The 16,238-nt window shown below is 33.0% G+C and overlaps 1 protein-coding gene across 1 annotated transcript in view; it reads right to left on the reverse strand.

Annotated features, from left to right (window-relative positions):
• The window catches only part of LOC148940230 (uncharacterized), a 76,807-nt gene that overhangs the window by 19,535 nt on the left and 41,034 nt on the right, over positions 1–16,238 (reverse strand). The gene's annotated exons all lie outside the window — the stretch shown is intronic.

The following is a 16,238-nucleotide window of genomic DNA, read 5'->3' on the forward strand; positions in this document are numbered from 1 at the left end:
AATGATCGATATCTACATTTCTCTTCCCATCACCCTCCTTCTGTGAAAAGAGGGGTAATAATCTCTTTAGTCGACAGAGTTTTAAAAATTTGTTCCCGTAATCATATAAACTCTGAATTAAATTATGTCAAGGATATTCTTTTCTGCAATGGTTACCCAATCAAACTCATTGAAAATATAATAGTTAGACGATTCAAAAAGATAAAAGAACAAAATAGGAAGCTTTTCCCCCTTGATTCAGTTACACCGGCAATTAAGAAAAAAAACTTTCATTGTTTTAGCATACAACCCGAAACCTGGCGATAAACTTGGAAAATTTTTAAAAAAACATAATCTCTCTGTTTCTTTCAAAACCGAACAAAAAGTTGAACACTTTTTCAACTCAGGAAAGTATAAAACAGACCTTTTACTGGGTAGTGGTGTCTACAGAATCCCGTGTTCTTGTGGAAAATTTTACATTGGTAGGACCCATCAACAACTAGGTGAACGTTTGCATGAGCACACAATTTCAATAGATAAGTCCCTGAGATTAAAAATAACAATGACAACTTTGATTCGGCTTTGGCTTCACATATTTTCGTAAATCCGACCCATCTAGTTCTGTTTGACGAGGCAACCTTAATATCAACTTTAAATGGCGTACCACAAACTTAAAAAGGTAATTGAGATAAAAAATATATGAACCAAAATTTAGCAATAAATAGAGATACTGGAGATATTTCATTAAGCCCAATTTACGACAGTTTAATCTTGAAGGACTCATTCAATATTTTCACCCGAAATAACTTAAAAGAACCTATTTGCATATCTAATGAAAGCCAATATTGTAGACCAGCTAAAATTATTGCAAGGCGAAAGATCCTTGCCCAATAGTCTTGTTAAATTTATTTTCATGGATTACTGCCTGGTTTTTATTCAGTGTCTGTTCTTTCTTTGTAAGGTAAACTTCAAGCGGTTAGATTTTCGTTTTTTTTTTTCTTTTTTGTTTTTTTTTTTTTGTTTAGCACTGAGGACGACTTGGCGGAGGCCCTTGTAGAAATATTTGCTTATATTTTGTCATCTTCATGGTTTCGCCACTGGCTGACAAAATCTTCGTTTTTTCACCCTTTTTTGATTTTATTTTTTCATTTTTTTACTTTTTCTCCTCTCTGAGTTTCATTTGTCATGTATAGTCAGTGTGGTATAAGAATGTATATATATATATATATATATATATATATATATATATATATATATATATATATATATATATATATATATATATATATATATATATATATATATATATATATATATATATATATATATATATATATATATATATATATATATATATATATATATATATATATATATATATATATATATATATATATATATATATATATATACACAATATATATATATGTGTGTGTGTGTGTGTATGTATAGTATAAGTTATAAGCCACTGGTAGATTTATAGGTCAGTTAATTTATCTGAGACACACAAGAAACACCTGGTAGGAAAAAGGTTTTGATCTGGAAAATTTCACTGCTTGACGCTGTGGGAATGGCGTCCATCAAATTTCAATATACAATCATAAAATAAAATAAAATATATTTTCCAACAAAAACAAAATCATTCAAAAAATATACAAGACACTGATCCCAATAAAGGCTCCATGGCCTGTAAAGGAGCGAGAAGTTACAAAAATATTTAAACACTTACTCCTATCAATAAATAAAAAAACAGAAAGAGCGAAGGAGAAAGAGAGAGAGAGAGAGAGAGAGAGAGAGAGAGAGAGAGAGAGAGAGAGAGAGAGAGAGAGAGAGAGAGAGAGAGAGAGAGAGAGAGAGAGAGAGAGAGAGAGAGAGAGCGAGAGAGAGAGAGAGCAAGTGCGAAGTTACAGAAATTTTTAACAATTTAGTCTGATAACTCAGGAAAAAGAACACCGGCTCCAATGGAACCCAATCAATTGATAATACTTATAAATAGAAACTTTTCAAAAGAAAACATGAATTTTAAAAAGTCATTTTAATGGGTTTAACGAGTGACACTGCTTTTCCACTCTTTCTCTCTGTCATGTCATATAATATGACACGGAGCTAAAGGATTAAAAACTAAAATCTTTCTGGTAGAGTGAGCGGGAAATGAATACTCATAGACGTACAGCGCTTGATGATTTAACCAATCCATACACAAAGGATGAACTAAATTTAAGCAGCGGTGTAATTTTGTCAAAGTTCTGGGGAGGGGGGGTAGGTAAAGTTGGAGCTAATTTTCCAAAATCAAGTGAAAATGACAGTAAAAACAAAATAAAATAATGAGCCGTTTGGTGGCATAATGGTACTAATGGTACTATTCAGTACTTTAAAAGTACTATAAGGGTACTTTAAAGTACTATATAAAAGTAATTTATAGTACTAAAAATGTAAATATGAACTAAAAAACTGATCTGTTTCTGTTGATGACTTGAATTATGCAGGTTTATCTTAGTTTTGACAAGATTGGAAGAAACTAAATTTTAGCTGTGAAGGGGGCAAACTATGGTCTGGGGCGCGGGGGCAAACTGAGGTCTAAGGGGGCAAACTGATGTCTGGGCGGGGCAGTTGCTCCCCTGCCCCATAGCAAATTATGCTCCTGAATTTAAGAGACCTGAAAAGATTACCATAGAGCAGAAGAAAAGTAAAACATGCACAGGAAAGAATACTAGGTTTTTTAAGACCAAATAACGACTCAGTTGGTAATATACTACTGATTTAAACTGCGACAGAGGATTTTCAAAATTGACGCAGAGAAAATTTGTTTGATTTTTTTGAAATACCAAGGTTTCGTCATACCTTAATTTTAGTCAAATAAATATGGGACTTAAAAGATAAATTTTCATATAAAAGGATTCCTAACAAATGGAAATGGACATCCTTTGGCCTACTAATAGAGCCTTTGGATTGAGTAGTTTCACATAGTTGACGATAAACCATGGATACACGAGAAACAATTAAGAAACTAGAATTAAAAATGTTTGGGACATGAGAATTAGCAAAAAAATAAAGTCCCTATTCCTCAGTCCCTATTCCCCAAGAAGTACCAAGGGTGTTATTATCATCAGCAAGAATCTCTGCAGTAAGTTTATTTTGGCGCCTAAAATGTTCCAGAAATTTGGCGTTCTCACCAACAATTCGGTAATTTGGCAAGTAAAACAGGAGAAGAAAACAAAAGAACATATTACTGCACCCACTCAAATCTTATTAATAGGTTGCATGGTACAACTGTTCGTTCTTTGGTATTGTCCTAAGATTTCGGGACTCGATTCCTAAAATTTAGAGAGCTTGGGAACTTGGGCAAAGTAGATGTGTTAAAAATTGACCTTAAGAAGCACATTTAATATTTATATGTTTAATGCTTAGTATTTTGCATTATTATTTAACATTTTCGGTTTTTCAAACCTTGGGCTTTTTTGCTAATGAATCTTTACATTTTGTGAAATTCTCTGTCCCTGACTTTTAAACTAATGCTTTGGTTAATCCTTCTCCAAACTCCAGTTGTAAACTATTTATGTTGCACCATTTTCTGCCATTAGCTATAGCTTCAGCTGGTTGTACATAACTATATATACTAGTTACAATATATAGTAATTAATATATATTACTAAAGTACGAAATTACTCGGGTTCGTCTACACTTGTGAGAAAGATGCCAAAATTTTTTTGATTGACAGCGCAACACCTTAAGACTATGAGAGGTCTTAGGCTTCAGACCCCCCCCCCCCTGAAAAACAATCTTGAACTGGCTTGGATTTTCTTTATCCTTTAAGACTTTGTTTACATAGCTTCATACTTTCAGCCCCTCCACCAATCTTAAGATAAGCTCTTGCACAAGTGCCAAAAAAGGATTCTCAGTTCCAAAATTAGGCCATCTATTTAGTCTTCATCTATAATTTTGATTGTCCTGTGCTTTAGAAAACACATATTTTATCTGTCATTGAGGGGATACGAGAGCTTAGGTTGTAATTAGATAATTTACAACCTAGAAGAATAACTATATTTGGTACTTATTTAGTATTCAGTAAAAACATGAGGAAGACCGCATCGAAATCTCAAAGATGCTATATGAAAAACAGGTTTTCGCTGCCTAGAGAGGTATTGCTCATTCCGTGACAAAGATTTGAACTTTAGTTTTTTGGGGTTGAGGGGGCAAAAAAAAATGTATCTAGGTTAGGTTACATATTTAATATATGCTATGTTCTACTCCCCCTCCCTAATGTGCAAATACGGTAGGCCTACTCATCTAAAATCCAGGACACACGAAAGAAAGACCGCTTCGAAATGTCAAAGCTGCTATTGATAAACAGGTTTCCGTTGCATAGTGAGATATTGCTCACTCCGTGACAAAAATTTAAACTTTAGTTTTTTGGGGTTTAGAGGAATTAAAGGGTAGCTAGGTTTGGTTAGATTAGATTAGGATCATATTTAATATATGCTATGCTTTACCCCCCCCCCCCTAATTTTCAAATATATAGCCCAAATTTGTTCATAAACTATTATATTTTCATCCTATTTTGTTTTATTTCATTAGCATTAACCAAACTTCACTTCTCATATGTGTCCTGGATTTTAGAAGAGTACCGCAAATATATAGCCCTTATTTGTTTCTGAACTATTATATTTTTATCATACTTTGTTTTATATCATTAGCATTAACCAAACTTCACTTCTCGCGTGTTGGCTGGATACTAAATAAGTACCTTGTATTTTTTAATTTATTTTGGTTAATTAAATTAATTGAAGTATTTTATATATTAATTATTACCACTTTTCACGTGTACTTCTTGAGATATTGTGTAATGACAAGGTTCAGCCTTGCTTCTGGTAAGTACACTTACCATCCGTTACCATCACTTACCATCCGTTAATCTTATATTAATTACTCTTATATTACTTATATTAATTACAATTAATCACCTACCATCCGTTATCTTATAAAACACATTTCAGCGTGTCTATGTCAACTGTTCTTTGGGATGATGCCCAACAACTGATGTTTCTACGTTAATGGTTCTTACTGTTAATTCGGATGAACACCAAAACATTCTTTTAAAAAAATTAAAAAATATTTTCCTAATTTTTTACAAAATTTCTTAGGTTAAACAACTTTCAAAACAGGTGAAATGTACCAACTGTTGCGGAAGTGTGCAATGTGTCGTGCGAAGAGGCGTGGTGTAGTAGGAACACGCCACGCGTTGTGGAATTAACTGCGCCCCATCAAGTGGTGGAGAGTAGACAACCCCTAAGGAAAGTTCGTCGCAATTAGTTGTTTTAATCGCTTATTTTGCTGGACTCTATCCATTTTTCTTTTCGATTTTTCGTTGATGAAAAATGTTCACTTGCTTTATACATTTTAATGTTTGACTTTTTCCTCTCTTTTATATAGACAAGTTCTCAAACACATCGTTTCTTGAAGTACATTAAATTATTTTCTTTTAAAATGACAATTATTTTAACATGTCTGAAAATTTTTTGTCTACTACATCTGCAAAATATTCAAACAGCTGGTCAAACAGATCGTGATTACGAGCTGTAAGTAAGGAGCCACTCTGGCTATCTAGTAACCGAAACTAGTAACCGTAATCAAAAACTATACCTAGTAACCATAACCGAAATTATCAAAAAGTTAGTTTATATATTGCTTTTTATACTGATTCCAAATATTTAAAATTCATCAAGTTTAAAACCCGTCAAAAGCTGAGAGCCTGAGGAAATTTATCTAATTTTCAGTAAAGATGTGGAACGCCCCCGAAAAGGCAACTGATCTTGATGAAAATTGCACTATCAAATTACTTTCTACTCCTATCTACAAAAACATGGAATTTTGCCAGAAGAAATTATCATTGATACGTCTTTACATTTTTCTTTTGTTTCTTTCCTCAGGTGTAATTGTATCAAACCAACGGTCCTATAAGATCGAAAAAGGAACGAATCGAACAGAAATGAAAAGTTCTAGTGCCTTTTTTAAGTGGACAAAATTTTGCCAAGGAAAGGTTGCGTTTTTTGCCCCAGATAACGATTTTTCTCTAAAGAGGACCAAATTGATATGAATTGAAAATTTTGAGATAGCCAATCTATTTAAAAGTGTTGATGAACTTTCTATTAAGCTTTTCAATTGCGAAAAAAGTAATTCTACACAATGGTGCATTCGTTCTTGAAAAGCCACATAGTCTAAACAAGATAAATGGGCAATATAGACATCTACTTTATTTTTCACAAAATATGTAAAACTATGCAAAACTTCAGTGATGCATAATTGGGCACAGGGGTGGATCCAGGATTTTCTTAGGGGGGGGGGCAAAATAGGTTGATCTGATAAATTTGCGTTAGGAGCAAGTTTATTTAACGCAAACTCGCGTTAATTAAGTATATAACACTACTTTAGACAACGTTAGGGGGCACACGTTCCTCTCGCCCCTCCCCTGGATCTGCCACTGATTGGGCATCAGCTATTATGAAGGAGAGGCGGTGCGTCACAGTGTTTGGCGGGGCAGGGGCAGATACCTCAAAGAAGGCATTTCAGTATCCAATTTTTTTTTATTTCTCCATGAGCCTTCGAATATATATAGAAAGTGGGGTGTGTAGTAATTGATATCACATCTCGTTTCATTTAAACTAAGGCTGAATAAGGGAGTTGCAGGGTGGTAGCCCTCTTCTTAGAAAAATATTTCTGACATTTAGCGATGTATAACTTCAAATTGTGATTATCAAATTATGACTGAAAGGGTACTTTTTGAGGTACAGTAACCCTCTCCACATTTAGGGTGATCCTTTGTAGACTATGAAACAGGAACATAGATAAATGAAAAAGTTTTCTCGAATGAAAGTAAAGAGCGACATTAAAACTTAAACGAACATAAATTATTCCATATCTAAGATAGGATGCCCTCTTGAACCCTTGACTCTTCATAGTAGAGTTTAAATTTTTGTCCCAATTTTGTAAGAACGACTGCTAAGACACAAGGGCCGTTGATACGAAATAAGAAGTATTTTTAAACCACTATAAGAAACTTTAGTGCAAAGAGGGGAGGGTTCAGGCCCCCCTCATGTGTGGAATATTTTTGTTCGTTTTTAGTTTTAGTTTCACTCTTTGCTTTCACCAGAGAAAACTTTTTTTTTTCTTTTTTTTTAATTAATATCTAGAATGCTAACTATACAGATAAATGGCATATCATGCAGTGATTCATGACACTGTAAAACTTCCAATAAAATGAAGTGAAAAAAATAATAATAAAAAACAAAGGGTGGCCAACTTCCAAAATCGTTTACACCAGCTCCGAAAAAAAGAGGAAGATTTGCTAGATATTTTCCAGAGAAATTGCCTACGGAAGGTTTTGGGTACCAGACTGCCTGACCGTAACCAACGGGGGTAACTTCTAGTCTGTGAAAACTCCAAAAAGACAAAGCAGATATTTCAGCAAAGATCTCCAACAAGCCATCCTCAGTTTAAAAGAAAAAAAACCTTTTGAAGTTAACCATACAGAAAGAAAAAAACAACTTGTTTTGTTCAAAAGGTTATTTTTTTTCTTTTGCAGTTTCTTGATTTTTTTTTCTCCTTTTCTTCGTTTTTCATCGTATGTCATGTATAGCCAGTGTGGTCTAAGACCTTATTTAAGATTTCGGGTGTGGGGGGACAAGTGGCACTTCAAGAGGTCCACTAGGTGACTGAAAACTGACGATCCCTTGAAAAAATTAGAGACCAGTATGGAATTTCAAAGACAAGAATACGCTCTTCTGCTTTCTTTTTGAAAGAGCCCTTGAGAACTTCTCTTTATCGGAAATATATTCCTTTCATCTAAGATGAAAGTTATTTAGCTTTTATACGAGCGGATGGAAAATAATTGGTATAGATGAGAAATTTAAGGCAAAAAATTTGAAATTCAAACTCCTAATTTTTTTTCTCCCATTTTGTTCATTGTTTTGGCAAATGGTTGCAGACAAACTTGGTTCTTAGCGTAATTAAATAAAAAAACAAGTTTTTTTAACTGAAAGTAAAGAGTGATATTAAAACTTAAAACGAACAGAAATTATTCCGTATATTAAAGGGGCTGTCCCCTCCTCAACTTCTTGCTCTTTACGCTAAAGTTTGTTATTGTTTAAAAAAAAATAGAGTTGTGAGAAAGTAAAACTTTAGCGTAAAGAGCAAGGCGTTGAGGAGGGGACAGCCCCTTTAATATACGGAATAATTTCTGTTCGTTTTAAGTTTAATGTCGCTTCTTGCTTTCAGTTAAAAAAAACTTGTTTTTTTTATTTAATTTTTGAACGTTTTTGAAGAAATGCAGGTTTTGATCTTAGCTCACAGTGCATGAATAATTAAAACAAAATTTTCATATTAATTTACTTTTATTTGGTTAAATGGTTTTCTCGAAACTTGTTTCATTTTATTTACGAACGTTTTTATTAGTAATAAATATACGTAACTTACGAATTAATTTACGTAACGAACTTCTATATTCATATATTTTTAATACGTATATTAGGGGGTTCGCCCCCTAGTCAATACCTTGCTCTTTAAGCGAAAGTTCGAACTTTGTTCCAATTCTTTAAAACTGACCGCTTAATCACAAAGGCCGTTAATTAGAATAAATAGTTCTTATGAAAGTACTAAAAAAATCTCTGGCTTAAAGAGTGAGGTATTGACTAGGGGGTGAGCCCAATCATATATGCATTATTTTCTGTTCGTTTAAAGTTTTGATGTTGCTGCTGTTGCAGTTGAAAAACTTGTTTTTTTTTTATATTTAATTTCTGATCTTTTTTTAAATACTGCTGGGAAGTCCAGCGTCCCCTTCATAGCAATGTCCCTTCCCCCATGAAAACTTCATTCATGGAAAGATCGTTCCACATAACCCCCGACCCCCCCCCCCACTAACAGGAAAAATCTCCCCTGAAAACGTCTGTAATGTATACTTCCCAATAACCAATATTATATGTTAACAATGGGTAAAGTTAATAACTTTCAGCCCTCCTCCTGGGAACTTTGAGGGATTAAGTCATCCTAAAAGACACACTTATAATATTTTCGAACATGCTGAACAAAATGGCAATCTCAAAATTTTGATCTAGTGACTTTGGGAAAAATGAGCGTAGGAAGGGGCCTAGTTACCATCCATTTTTTTTGGTCACTTAAAAGGGAACTAGAACTTTTAATCTCCATTCCAATGAGCCATCCCAAGATATTCTAGGACCACTGGGTCGATCCGATCACCCCTGGGAAAAAAAAAAAAAAAATAAACACGCACCCGTGATCTTTCTTCTGGCAAAAAATGCAAAATTCCCCATTTTTGTATATAAGAGATTCAAACCTCTACACCAGAGGTCTCTCATAAACGAAATATTGTGGTGTGATTTTAATCAGGGTTCCATATCTCCTAAGGTGCCTTACTCTCTTTCTTCGAAAATAAGACAAGTGTCCTGCGTTATGTGATTTCCTCTTAGAAAGACTAAACTTAATAAAGCTTATGTATTTAAAATCAGCAATACAATCCAATTCTTTTGATGTATCTATTTGTAACAAAATACCGTTTTCTAGAGTTTCGGTTACCATTGAGCCGGGTCCCAATAACCAATAGCCTACTATATGTTAACATAGGGTAAAGTTCATAACTTTCAGCCCTCCCCCTGGGGGCTTCGAGGGATTAAGTCATCCTAAAAGACATAGTTATAATATTTTCGACCATGTTGAACAAAATAGCTATCTCAAAATTTTGAACGGGTGACTTTGGGAAAAAAATGAGCGTTGGAGGGGGCCTAGTTGCCCTCCATTTATTTTGGTCACTTAAAAGGGCCACTAGAAATATTAATTTTCATTCCAATTAGCCCACCAGTGATATGCTAGGAGCACAAGGTTGAAAGGATCACCCCTGGAAAAAAAACAAAAAACAAATAAACACGCATTAACGATGTCTCTTCTGGGAAAACATTGAAAAGTGCACATTTTTATAGATAGAAGCTTAAAACCCAAGCAGTAAGGTTTTCTGTTACGCTGAATATGATGATGTGACTCTCATTAAGGTTCTATAGCTTTTAGGGGTTCTTTCCTGCTTTTTTCGAAAATCAGCCAAATTTTCTCAGGCGCGTAACTTTTGATAGGTAAGATTTAACTTGATGAAACTTATATATTTGAAATTAAAAATTAAATTCCGATTCTTTTGATGTATCAATTGGTATCAAAATTCCGTTTTTTAGAGTTTCGGTTACCATTGAGCCGGGTCGCTCCTTACTTACAGTTCGTTACTACGAACTGTTTGATTATTACAATCTTGACTTAACTTGATTTATTTAAAAAATAAGGCCAATGCGGGAATTTGATTGATCAATCATGTGACAATAATATCACACCGGACAAAAAACATACCTTTTTCAAATAAAATTATGTAGAAAAAAACTAAACGAACAACAAACACAGAAAAACTAAATAACGAAAACTTGTAAACAATTTTTCCATCTAATCAATACGATGTTTTAAATATTTTTTTTTTGAACGAGATTAGCAAAACCGATTTACTTTTTTTTTACATATTTGGGCAATGTACGAGTATTCCACATATGAAAAGAAATCGATCGTTTCACAAGATTATCGCATCAAACGGGACACATGCCTTTATTCACAAAACATGAAACGGAAGAACTAAGCAAACAACTTTAATGTACTTAATAAGATATTTTTTAACGTTTTTTCGGAGCAAACTTAGCGAAACTGATCACAAGATTAGTTAAACGAATAACGTTATCAGTTAACGAATAAAGTTCAACTAAACGAATCACTTCACAAGATTATCGCATCAAAAGAGACACATACCTTATTCACAAAATATTAAACCGAAAAACTAAACAAACAAATTTAATCTACTCAGTAAGATATTGTTAATATTTTTTTGGAGCTATCTTAGTGAAACTGATTCTTTTATATACTTGGGCAACATGTTTCAAACCTCTACACCAACATGTCGTAATGACAGTGCACCTCTATGTCTGTGGTTGCACCTCTATGGCTGTGGCTGTGGCTATGGCTGTGGTGCACCTCTATGGCTCTTGTGATATGAGTAAATTATTTTCAGATGAGGTTGTTGGGTACGAATGATACTCCGAATGAATCAGCTATTTGAAACATATTAAATTGTCTTAATTTAAGTGGTGTTAAAGAATTAATACACAAGTAAACCAAACTTCGGCAAGGAGGATAGATATTTTAGAAACATTTAAAACTTTTGCCAGGCGGAATGAATCAATTATAGAGTATATTAAAATATTGAAATTGTGATAAATAAATAGTGAGAAAAAGTATGCTCTTCTTGTGGTAACTAGTGTGTAGTCTAAATGTGCTTATTATGAAGTTTAAACCTCATGAAGTTTAAAAATATCCGTTAGTGGTAATTTTCTGAATAATTAAACTACAAAGAAGCTCAGGGATTAATTAAAAAAAATGTTGTGGCAAATTTCCGGCAAGGTTATTTGTCTGCCTTTCTTACATTCACTTCAGGATCTGTGTGATCCGCTATCACATTGAAAATGTGCAACGGTTATATCACAAAAATACACTAATGCAACAAGAACACTAAATAATACAGATGTATAGGACAGTATTTTCTCCTTTTCCCACTGATAACATTTACATCATTTACTGAAAAGGAAAAAAAATCCTTCCATAAAGAGAAATTAAATCGTAACTAAATTAATTCTCTAAAAACTGTTATTGACCCCCCCCCCCCACACTCTTTAAACTTACATTTAGTTACACTTTCCTCGATATGCTAAACTCCAATATAATTGAAGTTATCACTCATCATTTATTTTTAAGTTATTTTTGGTTAATCTTATTTTTATCATCGTAAGTCCCAATGAACCAGCAGCTTTGATTAATTGAATTGAAACTTTGATTAATTGAAACTTTTTTTTGTTTGTAATTGCTGTTATAAGGTCTTTTTACACTCGAACCCATATTAATCTTGACGGGGGCCCTCGTTTTGTTCAAGAGGACCTGAGGTGAAATTCAACAGGTATTTTGAAATTTATGCTAATAGGCCATTTATTTTTACTATCCTTCCATTCTTATAAATACTATTCTTATTAAATCAATTTGTTTCTCATTATTATATTCCTCCCTGCTTCTGCTCTTTGTTTTGAATTTCTTGTGTTTTCTTTATATGTATGTATACTCTTATTTTTTACACATATTCATATTTTATTTAATATATTTAATATATAATATAATTAGCTTATGAAGCATTATGTTGTACCCACACAATTTGGATTCCGTAATGGCTATTCTACAGAGCAAGCTTTGATTTATTTAACAAGTATTGTAAACTCAGCTCTTGATTTTGGACAAAAAGTTTCTGCTATTTTCTTAGATATTATTAAGGCTGTTGATTCTGTTAGCCATGATATTTTGCTTAAGAAATATCAATTTTACGGCATCTACGGAACAGTCCTTGCCTTCTTAGAAATGTTCCTAATAGATCGGCTTTATAGCGTACATATTGATAATATTTTGCCTTCAAAGCAAATTATTGAATCTGGCGTATCCCAAGGCTCAGTTTTTGCACCTTTACTTTTCTTCAGTTTTGCGAACGATTTAAACAATTTCTTTTAGTCATACTAAAGTAGCTTTGGGGACTAGCTCTTGGAGATGAAAGAGCCTTTGTACCACCGTTCGCTGATTACAATTCCTAAGTTTGTGTCGGAAATAGTGGAAGGATGCTGATAGAGCTAGCAGTGCAAACTCTGATAATAATCTAACTGGAAAGTGATTAGCCTTTAAGAGTTCATTACGTAAAATAAAATTGTGAAATGCCATTTAGACTTGTGTTTTTTATTCAGTTACCCTTTCACCGTTACTACGAAAGGGTCGTCCAATTTAAGTTTTGTGTTTTTATTTTAAGGTTTGTTTTTTATATTTTTATTAGTTTTATTCTGCACTAAGGACGGTCAAGTGGAGGTCTTGACCGAAATATTTGCATAATTTTTCAATTTTTTCACTGGATGTTAATTGTCCTCGTTTTCTTCCTTTTTTCGCGATTTTATGTTTATTAGTTTTCGTATTTTTTTATAAAGTCGGTTAAAAATTATGTGCGAAATGCTTAAAAGAAACTTGAGAACCCTCTTGTAGACATTTCAAGCTCCTATCTGCAAAAATGTTGAATTTTCAATTTTTTTTTCCGTAAGAAAGATCACGGATGTGTGTTTATTGTTTTTTTTGTTGCGTGTGGGAAGGATTTTCGGGGGAATTTTCCAGGAACAAATTTTCCGTGGACGGAAACATTCCGGGGAAATATACCTAGCACCGGTTAAGAAGCTTACATGAATTTTTGTTGTGTGGACCTAGAGTGGCATTGTGTGACTGTAAGCTTTTAGTTACAGTAGTGGTATATACTTGTAATAGAAAAAAGCAGTGTTGCCTAGCCAAGCAAAATTCTGAAAGTATTGGAAAGCGTTCATTGGCATAAGGTTTCTTGCATTTTCTACATTGGTATTCCGATGCATAGTAGAAATAAAATTAATAGTCAGATGGCTTAGATAGAATAGGAAAGTGACTAACAATTGGATCTTTAGTGAATTAGCATGGGAAGATACACTCCAAAAACTTTTAGTGCCAATTTACAGTTTAGTACCTTGCAAATTCATTGAAAAAGTTGAAAATTGGATAGAAAATTTAAAGTTTGATATGACTAACCTACACTGCAATAGGATCAAAGTTAAAATTCCCCTGTAAGTGAATTAACCAGCATTAAAAAAAATACATATATCTAAAGTCAAAATCCAGTCCGCAAGAAGTAGGCTTAGCTTAGCCAGATTAAGTGGAGGAACTAAGTTCAAGTATGCTTAATACTTGTCCCTTTAGTTAATTTAATATGTAGGGGAGGATTAAGGAACAATATTTATGTTACAGGTAGGTTTAAAACCCATTCACGATGAGATTTTATTAACACTGAAACGTAGCTAGTTCTAACTTGAGCCAATCAGATTTTTCTGATTGGTTGCAAAATTTTCTGCAAAAATTTTGATTGGCTCAGATTTGTGCTAGCTAATTCCTTGTATTAGTATATATCTTATTGTGAATGTGCTCTTACCAGCTTAGAGTCAACTAGCCTACAAAGCCTGCCTCTTAACAAATTAAGTGGGCTATTTGCCTTTAAGCTGTTTGATTTACTGGGGATATAATTATGCTCTCTTTACCCTCCCGTGTATTTCAAAGCACCTGAAAAGACAAAAAAGCAGCAGCTTGGGTTAAAATAGTAATGGGCCAAATAATAGATGGCATTGGCGATTTTATTTTGACACTAGCGCCATTTTCCAGTCTTATGAGTTTCCTACACTTAATTGCTTAGAGTACAAAACAAAAATATGAATCTCACACAGTGAAAATGGTGCGCCACACCTGCAGAAAGTAGAGGGGAAGAGCGAGGGGGGCGTACTAAAAATGTTGCCTAAACCTTAGTAGATAAATTCAATAGTAATCGTCAAAGCAGGCAGATCAGCAAATTGTACAGGCAATCCTCTGAGGTATGCAAATGACAGAGAAATCATCTAGCAATTAACATTCGCACCTTCCTAATACAATATATTGGCGAACTCTTTCTTTTAAAATTGGCGTTAAACGCCAAAATTTACATTTTGGCGTTCTTTTCCTAAAATGATCATTTAATTATTATCAATTATCGATTGCTTATGACCCTTTATATATGAAATAGTCAAATCTTCATGTCGACGTGTCTTTGCCCGGAGGTGGCATTCAATTTAGAGACAATTTTTTTATAATGTGTTTCAATCTTTTCGATTAAAATTGCTATCTTGAAATTTAGAAGTGACGCTAATTTTGGCCAAGATGGGCCCGGGGGTAAACAGGGGACAAGAACAGAACTATTGATCCTCCAATCACTTTCAGCTTTTAAAAATTGCCCTAGAGCTTACATTCGTCGTTTGACTGAGGATTCTTCCTAAGCTCTACAATCATAAACAAATAAGAAGAACAACAGGGAAATTTTTTATACAAGACAGTGGAACGCAATTTTAAATGAATATTTCGACCCTATATCCAACGGCCGTCCTCAGCAAAACAGCAAAAGGGCCGTCTGGTTGAACTTCCTTGAAGTAATGATATTAGGGCTGTTTTAAAACTTTTTTAAACAGTTTTAATGATTGAATTTTAATGTAAGTTTCTTTTTTAGTGTTTTTATTCTCTTCGTCTGTTTTGCTGAGGACGGCCCTTGGATATAGGGTCGAAATATTCATTTAAAGTTGCGCTCCACTGTCTTGTATAAAAAATTTCCCTGTTGTTCTTCTTATTTGTTTATGATGGAAAGGCAGTGTGGTCTTCGTCGCTATTTGCTCTACAATCACTGGTTCAATGCAATCATTCTTGGCAAAAAATAATAATAAAAAAATATAATAAATAATAAATAATAATAATAATAAATAATAAATAAATAATAATAATTAAATAATAAATAATAATAATTAAATTAATAAAAATTAATAATTAATGAATAATTAAATAATTAATAATCAATAATAATTAATTAATAATAATAATAATAATAATAATTAATAATTAATTAATTAATAATAATAATTAATTTAAAATAATAATTAAATAATAAATAATAATAATAATAAATAATAAATAATAATAAAAATAATAAAAAAAACGCACCAGTGACACAAAAAATATATTTCACGGCAAGAGGCTTGAAAATTCTATTATGGCGTTCTAAGCCTTTCAGAATTTGATGGTGCACTTTTGAGTCACACAGTCAGAAAAAAAAAACTATTGGGATAAGCATCATCCCACTTACGAAATTATACAAGTTTACCTACGTTAGTAACTTTCAATTCATCTGTAACGTTAAGTTCATCAGATTTTGATATTGCCCGAAAATGGAGATGAAAAGTCTTAGACCTCGACTTGAAGATGACAGCCTTTATCCATAAAAATCAGGGAATGTAGTTATGCATCTTTTAAGGCATCTTTTATACATCTTTGGTATTCACCAAATTTTGAGTCATTTTAGAGGCCCAATTGTTATTTGACTGTCGTTAGACTGCGTTGATGTGAGTATTTTTGTGAATTAGTTTAAAAAAAAAACTTTCCGAAAAATAAGTTTTTCAAAGAAAAGTCAAGGCCATTTTAAACTTAAGCTCAGCAGATACAAATACCTGCTAAAATTCAAACTCAAAACAAACAGAAATTACTATTAAAGAATAAGTGAAACCCAA

Source organism: Artemia sp. Qi Xiang Cuo, chromosome 20 (assembly GCF_049724085.1).
Source record: "Artemia sp. Qi Xiang Cuo chromosome 20, ASM4972408v1, whole genome shotgun sequence".
In the NCBI taxonomy this organism is placed as follows: Eukaryota; Metazoa; Arthropoda; class Branchiopoda; order Anostraca; family Artemiidae; genus Artemia; species Artemia sp. Qi Xiang Cuo.